At 35.9% G+C, this 12,752-nt stretch overlaps 1 pseudogene; it reads left to right on the top strand.

Moving 5' to 3' along the window:
- The first annotated feature begins 1,594 nt into the window (after positions 1–1,594).
- Positions 1,595–1,892, top strand: LOC117038536 (transcription elongation factor A protein-like 9; annotated as a pseudogene).
- Positions 1,893–12,752: the final 10,860 nt, after the last annotated feature.

Here is a 12,752-nt window from a genome sequence, read left to right as displayed (position 1 = left end):
GTTCACTTATTCTTTCCCCCTTTTTTTCTATTCTTCTGTTGATCCCATCTGCTGCGTTTTTTTTTTTTGTTATTGTATTTCTCAGTTTTATTTGATTACTCATTATATATTTTATTTCTTTGCTGAGGCTTTATAGCTCTTTGCTGAACTTTTCTGTTTTGTTTTCATAATTGCTTACTGAAGTGTTCTTATCATGACTGCCTTGAAATCTTTGTCAGATAATTCTAGCAACTCTGTCACTTTGGTCTTGGCATCTATTGATTCTTTTTTTCATGTAGTTTGAGATCTTTCTGGTTCTTGGTATAAGAAGTGACTTTTGATTGACATCTGGACATTTTTGTATTATGTTGTGAGACTGTATCTTATTTAAAACTCTTTTAGCTGGATTAATGTGACACCACTTTTGCAGCAGATCTGCTTCTGCCAGATGGAAGTAGAAGTGTAAGTTCCCCAAAACAGTGTGCTCTATTGACACATGGTGGGGGTCCTCATTACTGCTTGGTGGGGTTAGGAATTCAGGAGTTCCAGCTCCTCATGTGGTCTCCACTGACACTGCAGGGGGTTGGCTTGTTACTGGTTGGCGAAGATTAAAGTCTTGGCTCCCTGCTTGGCCATGTCTGGAACCCTCCTGGCAGGGAGGGGTTTGGGCTACCTTATTATAGTCTTACAAGGATGGAGACCATCTTACAAGGGTGGCCTTTGCTGGCACGATTGGAGTAGAGCCACACTTCTCCTCCCCCACTTGCCCCATGTTGTTTGACTAGAGTGAAGAAGTTATTTTTTAAAAGTTTTCTGCCTTGCTAGTCTTCCCCTTTCCTGGTTGTTTTGGCTGGAGAGTCTTTTGTTGAGGCTTCTTTTTATATATGTCTGTTGGTATTTCCAATTTGCCAGCTTTTTCAGCTCCAAGTCTGGGATATATGAGGCACATCAGATACCCCCAAGGAACTCACCACTGTGTCATTCTGTGGGTCCTGTGCTTTCGGGGCAGTCTTTTTTTTTCTTTCTACTCTTCTTATGCTTGTTTTATATACAATATCCAGGGCTTTGAGTTGTATTTAGTGGAAAGGATAAGGAAAAGTATGTCTACTCCCTCTTCCTGGAAACAGAAATCTCCTTACTTTTTTTTCTCTTGGTTTATTTTTTATTCACTAATGTTATGTCTTTATTTTCTTACCTTCTAAATTGGTATAATATTTTCACTGATAGACTTTCACGTATAAAATACATTCCATTAGCACAAAATTATGTGAGGGAGATGGAATAGAGATGTGAGTTTAAGGAGAAAAAGGACCGATGTTAAATTTATGAACGTTAAAGAAAAGCTGATTATACATTTAAAAATAAATGATGGTTGAGTCTGGTCCTTGTTCTCGCCTGAGTACCAACTTCCTCCTGCAGCGTGACCGTGGGCCCCGAGGCCAGGGAAAGGAGAAAGAGCCAACTTGCTGGAATTTTGCAGGTCTGTTTTCCATAGCAGTGAGCAAAGCTAGAAAAGATGAGGAAGAAACTGATTGGATCAATACTGAAGTAATTGTATTCAATGAGAAATTAGCAGAGAAAAAGGAAAGAAGGAGGAAAGGAAGAGAGACAGAAGATGAAACCCTGTCAAATTGAAGAAAAACCAGAGAATGAGAGTGAAACATTAAAGAGCGAAGCCTTAGCAAAAGCCAGAGGAGGAGGAAGAGCCAGAGGAGAAGGAAAACACAGAAGGAACTTTTAGAGAAAGGCTGATTTAGTCTCTCCAGGAATTTAAATAAGATATATACAACATCATTTAAGCAAGGATGATGTGTTTAGAGAAGTGGGTGAAATAGACAAGGAGAGTAAGAATCAAACTCAAAGCAATCCATTGGACGGTGAATTGAAACCATTCTCACCCTTATTTAATGTAGTTTACCTTGATTTTTATTTTTTCTGATATTAACATTGTCATAAAGCTTTCTTTTGATCTGCATTTTACTGATAAACCTTTCTCCATTTTTTTTACTTTTAATTTGTTGCTTGCTTTTAATGGTTTTTAGATGCATCCCTTCTTATCTGCATCTCATTGTTTATCATATTTAGAACCAATCTCCAAATTTCTGCTTTTTAATAGGAGAGCTTTATTCATTTGTACAAAAAGCAGTTCCGGACAGAATGTAAAATGAAAAAAATGTTACTAAGTAATAATGTAAATATCGTACTTTTAAAAGTGAAACATACATTTGTATATTACATATATGCACAGATAAACGTGTGAAGGATGAAAGACAAAAAAGTACAGTCAGTGGTAGGATTATGAGTGAATTTTAAAATTCTGCTTCTTTGTATTTTTTCTTATTCCTAGAATGTACACACATAAAACTAATAAAAGTTTTATAACAAAAGAAAGCAACCAAAAAATGATAGTTGGTAAAAAAATTTATTATATTTATATTCCTCAGAAACATTTAAAAAGAGAGATTTAACAGTTTTGTTTAATAATGTTCTATTTATATTACACTGGAAATCACATCTTTTGGAATTACAAAAACTTCTGATTAATGATGGTAGCCAACTTAAAAATGGGCAATGGGGTATAAAGTTTTCAAAAATATTAAGGAAGATGTCAGCAAAAAAGGTCGGGTCAGTCCATTGCTCTGGGTTTGTGCCTGTGTTTGAGAGTACGTGATTCTATGTCTGAATAGCTTCAGAGAAGGGGAAATCATTTTCCAAAGTATTTATGGCTGTTTATATTCCCACGAGCAGTGCATGACCGTTCCCAGGGTTCCATGTCCTGGCCAGCACTGTATTAATCAGATTTAAAAACTTTTGTTACTATGATCATGTTGCCACGCAACAGCTTACCCGTCTGTCTCCTCGTACCTGCCCCTAAAGAAAGGAGAGTCTGTGAGACAGATCCTTTCAGAGACTTTGCTTCACCTTTGTGCTTACACCTTATGTCTCCCTGCTTGGCCCCAGAAAGATGGCTGGCTAGTCGAAGACCAGTATGATTCCCCATGGGGCGGGGGACAACCCAAGCCAGACACAGCCGCATGGGGACCATCTGGGGAAATCGCGGGGTTGATAGAGGTCGATAGAGGCACAGCCCCCCACTTTCCCCCGACTAAGGAGAACCTCTCCCTCTGTGGCTGCATTCCTTCCCACAACCTGCAGGGGAAGAGATTCAATGGTGTGCTCCCCATCTATTCACATGCATAAAGCTTTTGTCCCTTGGGGAAGTACTTATCCAGAGATTTAGGGTTCTGCTGCTTGAATCAGTTTCCTATTATGATGTGTGGGATTCACAGATCTTGAGATTGACAAGCTTCCTCTCCTTTACTTCCACACCTAACTAATAAAAGCTATGCGTTGGCCAGATTCGGGGCTCAGTCCTTGAGGCTGCAGTCCCTTGGCCCTGCTTGCACTATATTCTTGGCTGCTGTCTTTCTTAACCCTGAACCGCCCTCCTCGTTCCCCACTACTTTTGTCGCGTGGGACGCGGCATGATCAGAGTAAAATGTTGTCTCCTTATGGTTTTAATTTGCATTTCCCTTATTGTTGATGAGGTTGAGCACCTTTCAATTATTTATTTCATATTTATTTTCTCTTCATTTAAGTGGCTGGTGTTGCCAATATTTACTTGTAAGTTTCCCCCCAGATTTTCTACTTGGTTCATTATAATTTTCATATTGACTTGGAGGCATTCTTTGTTTTCACCAATCTTTTGTCAGTTAGTGTGGTACATTTAACTTCTCATAGTTTGTGGATTGTATATTCACTCTTGTTAGAATGTTTTTGATAAACCTATGATTTCAATATCAATGAAGCTCTGTGTTATTAGTCTTTTCTTTTAAAGTTTGCATTGTTTTTGTCTCATTTGAAAAATTTATTCCTTTCCTCTAGGTCAAAAACAGATACTGTTTTTACTTCTGAAAGTTTTTGTGGCTTTGATGTTCACGTTTAAATCTTTAATTCACCTGGAATTGATTTTTTGTAAGAAATAACATAAGGTTCTGATTTCATTTTACCTTTATAAAATTGTTTGCACACAATTTAAAAAATAATTCTCCTCTCACATACTATCAATGTCACCTCCATCAAAAATTTAGTTTGCATGTCTTCATGGGACAGGTTTTGGGCTCAGTCTATTCTCATCCCCCTCCCCCTGTCACCCTCCCTACACCCCCACGTCTGTCTCTCTGAGTGACTAGCATACAGTTTTATTTACCATAACTTAAAAAAAAAAGCGCAACTTCACATAACCAGTCTTTCTCTGATCTTGTTCTTCTAAAAAATGCTCAATGACAGTGGCTTTTTTGTTTGAAGACTTTTTGCTTATCTCTGGTGCTGGCTATTGTTATTATTATTTAAGTATTACTAATTTTTTAATGGCCGTCATTGTTTAGGTCAGGTATTACAGAGTAACTAGTATAGAGGAGGAACGAACAAGTAGTCTGGGCTATCAGGAAATCAACCTGGCTCTTGGTAGAGTTCTATAGAATTAAAAAAAAAGAAGTGTGCGTGTGTGTGTTTATCCTTGGCTTGCTTTTACCTGACAAAGACTGATACTATAGGTGCACTTACCTACTCAAGGTTTTCATGTAGCTATAGTAATGATAAAGAATGTGTGTATTTCTTCAGTTATCTTTGTTTCCCCTGCAAATTCGTATTTCCAAACAAGGTGGCAAAAAGCTTCTGCAACTATCCTGGATGTGCCAGACTAAGAGCTTTTGGTTGTAACCATCCTGTCTTTACCTGAGATCTTCAGTGGTGAGCAGCTAATCTTCTTCTTTTTACCTTCACCTTGGTCCCATTTTCTTTCTTTTTTTTTTTTTTTTTTATTAATTTATTATTAATTTATTGGGGTGACAATTGTTAGTAAAATTACATAGATTTCAGGTGTGCAATTCTGTATCACATCATCCATAAATCACACTGTGTGTTCACCACCCAGAGTCAGCTCCCCTTCCATCACCATACATTTGATCCCCCTCACCCTCATCCCCCAGCCCCCAACCCCCTTACGCTCTGGTAACCACCAAATTACATTCCCCAGATTAATTTTCAAACCCCGTGGCCATCCTGTGGTCACCGACTGCCCTCCAATCCCCTCACCCCCCCCACCCCCCACCCCTCCCGTCCATCTAGCAACCCTCAGTTTTTCCTCATTGTCTCCCAAACTGTTTCTGATTAGTTCATTCACTTATTCTTTTCTTTAGAATCCGCAAATAAGTGAGATCATATGGTACTTATCTTTCTCTGTCTGCACCTTGGTCCCATTTTCAATCCATTTAGTAGAACTTTGAAGTATATGTTAAAGGTTCTTTTTCAGTATCAGTGAAGACAGAATTTCCATTTCACCTCTTTGTTCTCCTTGCTTTTGGTTAATTTCAGAAGGAAGTTGCCAGTAACAGGTTTTTATACACCTAATTTGAAATCTCAACTTGATGTTTGAAGTTCTTGAAATAATTTATATATCAGGTTTTGCCTTTGATCAATATCAAACTCTGGAGACTATTTATTTGCAAGGGAAGAAAACTTACACAGACCATAGAGAAGTTGTAATAGATCATGTGATAACAATCAAGAGTATAAGATAAAAAAAATATTTTTGCATATTTCAATTGTATTATAAAGTGTCTTGGAAAGAAGATATACTGGCATGTTATGTTTTTGAGATTCTTGAATACATTCATTGAAATATGCATTAGAAGAAAATCTAATATAATTGATGATCTTATGTTTGTGGCAGCATGAGATAGGGAGAAGGTATTAATATTTATTAAATGTGTACCATATATCTAGTACTGAGCATAAAGTGAGCCAGAAATGGACTTTTTAGCAATCAGAAGAATTACTGACTGTGGCTACAGATATTGAGAACTCCAAAAGAGCTCCTGGAGATTACTTTTTAATATTTTGAAACTTGAAAACAACCATGAGTATGAATCAAACAATACAAATTAAGTTCGCGAAATTTCTGCCACGCATTTACTTGGTGTAAAGTTCGTCAACTTAATTGTCTGACCTCCCGTAGGTGTAGGGGACCCACAAATGTGCTATCTTATTGTAAATTATGTATTTAAAATGCTACTCACTTGCAGGAAAAAGGGGAATTTGAGGTGAATTTTGCCTCACTGGGGTTCTCTTACTTTTATTGAGTCCTGGATTTAAAAAAGTACTGCTCACTCTCTTGCTCAGCTCTTTAGGATTTGGCAAATGCTCTGAGAACAAAAGCCTTTCTGAAAGTAGGATTCCTTTCTCTGGATTTCTGTATTGTCTTGTACATTGGCTCAGGTAACATTCTTTCACTCTCATTTTAGTTCTTTAATGTGTTTCTTTTTTATATTTTCAGTTTTTTACTTGTGTTCTGTGTAGGTAGGGGGTTAACCTGAATTATCTTGCTTAAGAGTACTGGATATAATAATCCTGCTATATTTCATAAGCTTTAGCATTTTAATGGCTGTCCCAGTGACACTAATGTCCTAGTGGCTGCTCTAATGTTACTAGGAGGTGAAGATTCCAATCATATGTTATAAAAAACCACATGGCACCATTATCCTCTGCTGAACTTCAGAAGTAGTTTAGATATGTTGTGAAGAAGTCTTACACTCCAACTCTGATTGTGATTTCTATAGATAAAGTTATCTTTATTTTAGAATATTCTTTTGTTGGGCAATGAAATTTTTAATATATTTTTAGCTACAATTAATACATTTCTTGTTTTTTTTTTTTTTTGCATAAATCGCTATTATTAAACCAATGGTGTTTATTGCTGTTGATGATGTCTTAGAATAAGTAAGAAAGTTTTTTACATATCTGTAATTTACATATCTGGCTATAGCATTTGCCCTTTCTGTAATATGTTGAATATTCAACTGAAGTTTCTAGATAAGTTGTTGATTATTGTCATTAAAGACCTATTGTCTTCAGTAGTATCTGTGTAATGGAGCCTTAAAATTATACTATTCCTAATGATGAACTCTGAAACATTCTTGAACTAATCTTTCTAGTCAGTAATAATGTCTTCCAAAATAAATTATTTATTTTAAAATATTATAAAACAGAAGTCTCTAAGAGTTATAAATTGGCAAACAAAAGGTATAATATTTAATTTTGATTTAACAAATACATATTGAGTAATTCTTATTAAAATTAAGAATTTTAATAAGATTTGCAATAAATGAAACCAATCTTGTCCCAGCTTCGTTTTTTTGTTTTTTTTTTTTTTGCTCTTCCCATACAACTTAGTTGTAATTTCACAGTCTTAGTAAAACTTTATCAATTTTTATCAAGCCCAATTAACTAATAAAATTCTGGATTTTTTTCATTATTATTTTTTGTTGAGATAGTTGATATAAGACATTGTGCGAGTTTAAGGTGTACAACATATTGATTTGATACATTTATATTGCAATATGATTGCCATTGTACCATTTGCTAACACTTCTATCATGTCACATGATTATAATTTCTTCCAGTGTTGGGAGCAATTAAGATCCAGTCTCTTAGCAAGTTTAATGTTTACAATTCAGTTTTGTTGTCTGTATAATCACTGTACTGTGTACTGGATCTCCAAGACTTATTTATCGACTAATTGCGTGAATTTCTTATAAGGCTATAATATGTTCCTCTTTGGACTTAAAAAAAATAGTATCTGAGAGCCTAATGTCTATGAGAATTAATTGGCTTTGTCACTGAAGAATGGGACAGTTTAAATGGGTACAAAATTGCCTGCTTCAGTTCTGAAACTCATGATAGTTATAGTCTTGCTTTTGAATATTCTTACCTTTGTGCAGTGACCAGGAACAGGTCCTTATTAGTTCTTATCATAGGGAGCTAAAGAGGACAGGAGACAAAAGGTAGATATATTTAAAGAGACAGAATGAAGTAATGGAAATAACATGCCTATGGGGTCAGGCAAGGATTGGAATCATTGCCCTGCCACTTACTGCATGAATTTGAACAAGTTATTTAATCTCTCTGAGCCTCAGTTTATTTGTCTTTAACTTAAGAATTGTCATACTACTTTGATGGGTTTTGAGAGCACTAAACCATATAAGGTACATGAATATCTTGCACATGGTAACTGTTATAAATGTAATACAGCCACTACCTCCTTTTCTCTCCTCCTAGACCCAAGGTGGTACCAAATCACAAGTTCCAAACCAAACATGGAGAAAAGTTGTTTTTTCCCTAAAACCTATTTCCTGGGCTTTACATTATGGTAACTGACAAAAGACTTTGTTGCACTCTCCTGCGAGTAAAAGCATTAAAGTCATCTAGTTGTAAATTAAATGATAAACCTTCTTCTCTCTGGGATATGAAACTTGTGCATAGGAGGTCACATTTCTCCTGCTAGGAAAAGAATAATAATAGCTCCTGGCTGTTTAAGATGAAAGAATACATTTCCTGTGACATTTAATCTAATAATAAAAGGCTATGGGTAACTCTTATGGGAGTCAGGCAAAAGATGCAGACAGGGAAAAGCTCTGTTTGGTTGTAACAGTTCAAGGTTGAGTAACCTTATACTGATGGAGCACGAGCTGGTTCATCACAGTTCAACAAAACAAATAGGGAGTTTGTGAATGCAAGTGGAATTTGATGTAATTGGTGATTTTACATTCAAATATATAATGCAGATGGAAAAGAGATTGGTACTACACCATATTTTGCTTTGGGAACACTGAGTTTGAACAAGTTGATCTCAATTTGAGTACTGAATGTCATGCTGCTTTATCTAATTTCAAGCAAAATTACTGACCCAAATTTGTTGGAGGAAATTATTTCCCACACCATGAAATCTTCTCAGACTACTGTTCAAATGAGCTCCAACATTGTAAATCTTTTTCAGAAGAACTGAACAGAGCACAAATTAATATTTTTTTCTACACCCTATAAGTGAAAATACATCTATTTAATTATGGATTTAGCTTTAAAAATAACAGTCTAATAAGAGTTCATCTTAGTTCTTACAAGAGTTGAATGATGGAGGTTAAAAAGACATTAGATATTTTTGACAAGCGTTTGGAGTGACTGTTGGCATGCAATTCTTACTGCCCTTTTTTGCCTTTGGTCTGATTCTGCTGATAACCTTTCCTGTGACATTAAATATGGCATTGGAGAAGAATCTTGCTATCATATGCTCCCATCTTCAAAATCAGTAAACCTCACATAGATTATGGACTTTAAAATCTGAGAGCTATGAATTTAAATTTAGGCTGCATTGTTTACTAGTTGTTTTATCTGAAGATTATTTTACAGAGTTAACCACTGTTATTTTAGGTGTTTTGTTTTTTTGGGGAGCAGAATAATATGTTTAAATATTTTCCATAGATATAAATGTGAACATATAATTAACATTAACATGAAAGTGGGGTAGCTGTATACATTCAGTTTTTGTATTTTTTTCTTGGCATAATAATGCTTATAAACATATATTTCATTAAATATTTTCCATTCCATTATTTTTTAATGGCTGAATAATGTTTTACCACTGTATGGATATGCCATAATTTTCTTGGCTGACTTCTTATTTTTGGGCATCTAGGTAATTTTCTTCTTTTTTTCCCTCAGTTTTATTGAAATATAATTGACATATAATAACGTTGTGTAAGTTTAAGGTGTACATGTATTAATTTAATATGTGTGTATATTGCAAAAATGGTTCACACAATAAGGTTTATCTATTACCTCACACAGATACATTTTTTTTGTGTGTGTGTGGTGGTGAGAACTTTTAAAATTCACTCTCAGCAATTTTCAATTATACAATACAGTATTGTAAATCATAGTCACCATGCTGTATATTACATCCCCAGAACTCATCTTATAATTGGAAGTTTGTACCCTTTGATCACCTTCACCCATTTCTCACACCCCCATATCCCATCCCTGGCAGTCACCAATCTCTTCTCTGTTTGTAGAAATTCAGTTTTCAGGTTCCACATATGAAATCATATAATACTTCACTTTCTATGTCTGACTTACTTCAATTAGCCTAGTACCCTTAAGGTTCATCTGTGTTGCTGCAAATGGCAGGATTTCCTTCTTTTTGACGGCTGGGTAGTATTTCATTGTATATAGTACCACAACTTATTTATCTGGTCATCCATCAATGGACACTTAAGTTGACTTGTGTGTTGGCTATTGTAAATAATGCTGCAATGAGCATGGGGGTACAGATGTCTTTTCATGACAGTGATTTCTTTTCCTTTGTATATATTCCCAGAAATGAGATTGCTGGATCATATGGTAGTTCTATTTTTAATTTTTTGAGGAACCTCCATACTGAATCGGCATCCAATATGTGGTTTTTTTTTTTTTGTTATAGCCTGGATTCTTGGAGTTCAGGATTCAAGGACTGGTAAAGGGACAGGCACGACTCAGTATAATCCCTAGTGAACCATTAGCAAACATTTTGCTTTCTGCTCCCTTGACCTTATGCTCTGCTGGCCTAAAGGTTTTGGTTCCAGACAGAGGGATTCTTCCACCAGCAGACACCACAATGACTCCATTGACCTTGAAGTTAAGACCACAGCTGGCCGCTTGCGGCGTCTCATTCCTCTGAATTAATAAGCAAAGAGTTATTGTGCTGGCTAGTATGATTACTCCTAATTACCAAGGGAAAATTGGACCGCTGCTCTACAGTGGGGGTGAGGAAGAACACAGGGAATCCCTTCAGGCATCTCTTAGGATTACTATGCCTTATGACTAAGGTTGATGGAAAACTGTATAAACCCAGTCCACGTAGGACTACTAATTGCCGTGACGCTTCAGGAATAAGGGTTTAGGTGAACTTATCAGGTGAAGAACCCTGACCACCTGAGGTGCTTGCTGAAGGCAGAGGGAACTCAGAAGAGGTGGAGTGGAAAAAGTATTACTAGTTCCATTACATATATTAAGTATAGGTAGTATAAATAGATGCTTGTAATAATAATAATAAATGTAAATCACACACACACACACACACACACACACACACACACACACACAGGGTGCCAAAAACATGTGTACACATTTTACGAAAGGAAAAAACTATTAAAATTGTATTACTTGATATATACTGATAAAAAAAGGTGAATACAAGTCATGTCTGACTTCTGCAATTACAAGAGGTGCTCAGAGTGGTTACCATTAGTGTCCATACACTTCTGATTATGGTGAACTACTGCTTGAGCAATGTTGACCAAAGTGTCCACTTGTATGCATTTTTTTGGCACCCCGAATATATAAATTATATATATATATAGTACATATATATATAAATATATATAATATATATTAAATCTCTTTCTGTATATATATATATATAAAATATATGTCATTAGCAAATATTTTAAAATTATATTATTATAATGAGGTAATATATACTTATATGTACCGTGTTTTCCTGAAAATAAGACCCAGCAGGACGATCAGCTCTAATGCGTCTTTTGGAGCAAAAATTAATATAAGGCCCAGTATTATATTATGTTATAACTGGTCTTATAGTAAAATAAGACCGGGTCTTATATTAATTTTTGCTCCAAAAGACACATTACAGATCTAGCTGATTGGCTAGATCTTATTTTCGGGGAAACATGGTATGAGTATATATTTATATATATAAACATATACTTATATACATAAATATAAGTAAAATAATTATACATAGCACGTAGGATTATATGTAATATATATTAAATAATATAGTAAATATATATTTGTTTTTCTACGTATCATATTAGTTCTGTTTCTCCGGAGAACCCTGAGTAATACAGTGTGTTTTTGCGGAAGTCTTAGATTATATTCTCAACTCTTTTATGGAAAGGCTTCTATCATATAACTTTCTGTATTTCCAGTTCTTAGCTCAGTTCCTCACAACAAATAATGGGCTGAAAAGGTTTGTTGACAGTAAGTCAGATTTTTAAAAAAAAAATTATTGGTTGGACGCCCTCCTGGAGTTTAACTTTATACTATCTCTAACTATGTATTTGTTGAATATGTAGCATCAATAAACGTTGTAAGCTTCCTTAAGCACATTAGAAGTAAATATTTACATTCTTGACAATGATGTGCCGGTGGCAAATCATCTATTCAATAAAACCAGGAGTTTTGGGGCCGGCCCGGTGGCTCAGGCGGTTGGAGCTCCGTGCTCCTAACTCCGAAGGCTGCCGGTTCGATTCCCACATGGGCCAGTGGGCTCTCAACCACAAGGTTGCCAGTTCCATTCCTCGACTCCCTCAAGGGATGGTGGGCTCCGCCCGCTGCAACTAAGATTGAACACAGCACCTTGAGCTGAGCTGCCGCTGAGCTCCCGGATGGCTCAGTTGGTTGGAGTTGGAGTGCATCCTCTCAACCACAAGGTTGCCTGTTCAACTCCCACAAGGGATGGTGGGCTGAGCCCCCTACAACTAGAAATGGCAACTGGACCTGGAGCTGAGCTGCGCCCTCCACAACTAAGACTGAAAGGACAACAACTTGACTTGGAAAACAGGCCTGGAAGTACACACTGTTCCCCAATAAAGTCCTGTTCCCCTTCCCCAATAAAATCTTTATAAAAAACAAAACAAAAAACAAAAAAAAACCAGGAGTTTCACTAAGCAATCTTCTATTGGTTTAGTTCTAGTCACATTATTACTTGAAACAGAACAGGCATTTGTTTAGAAACAGTCTGCCAATATTAAATATTTTAGTAATTCAGAATGCGTTCTCTGAGGCCATATTAATGAGTTTTGTGTTGAAAAATCAAAATGTATATGATACTCCTAGAACTGCTATTATAGGATATTTAACTTCTTGTTATGCAT

This window comes from Rhinolophus ferrumequinum, chromosome 18, assembly GCF_004115265.2.
Source record: "Rhinolophus ferrumequinum isolate MPI-CBG mRhiFer1 chromosome 18, mRhiFer1_v1.p, whole genome shotgun sequence".
Lineage (NCBI taxonomy): Eukaryota > Metazoa > Chordata > Mammalia > Chiroptera > Rhinolophidae > Rhinolophus > Rhinolophus ferrumequinum.
This window is presented reverse-complemented; position numbering and strand designations above follow the sequence as displayed.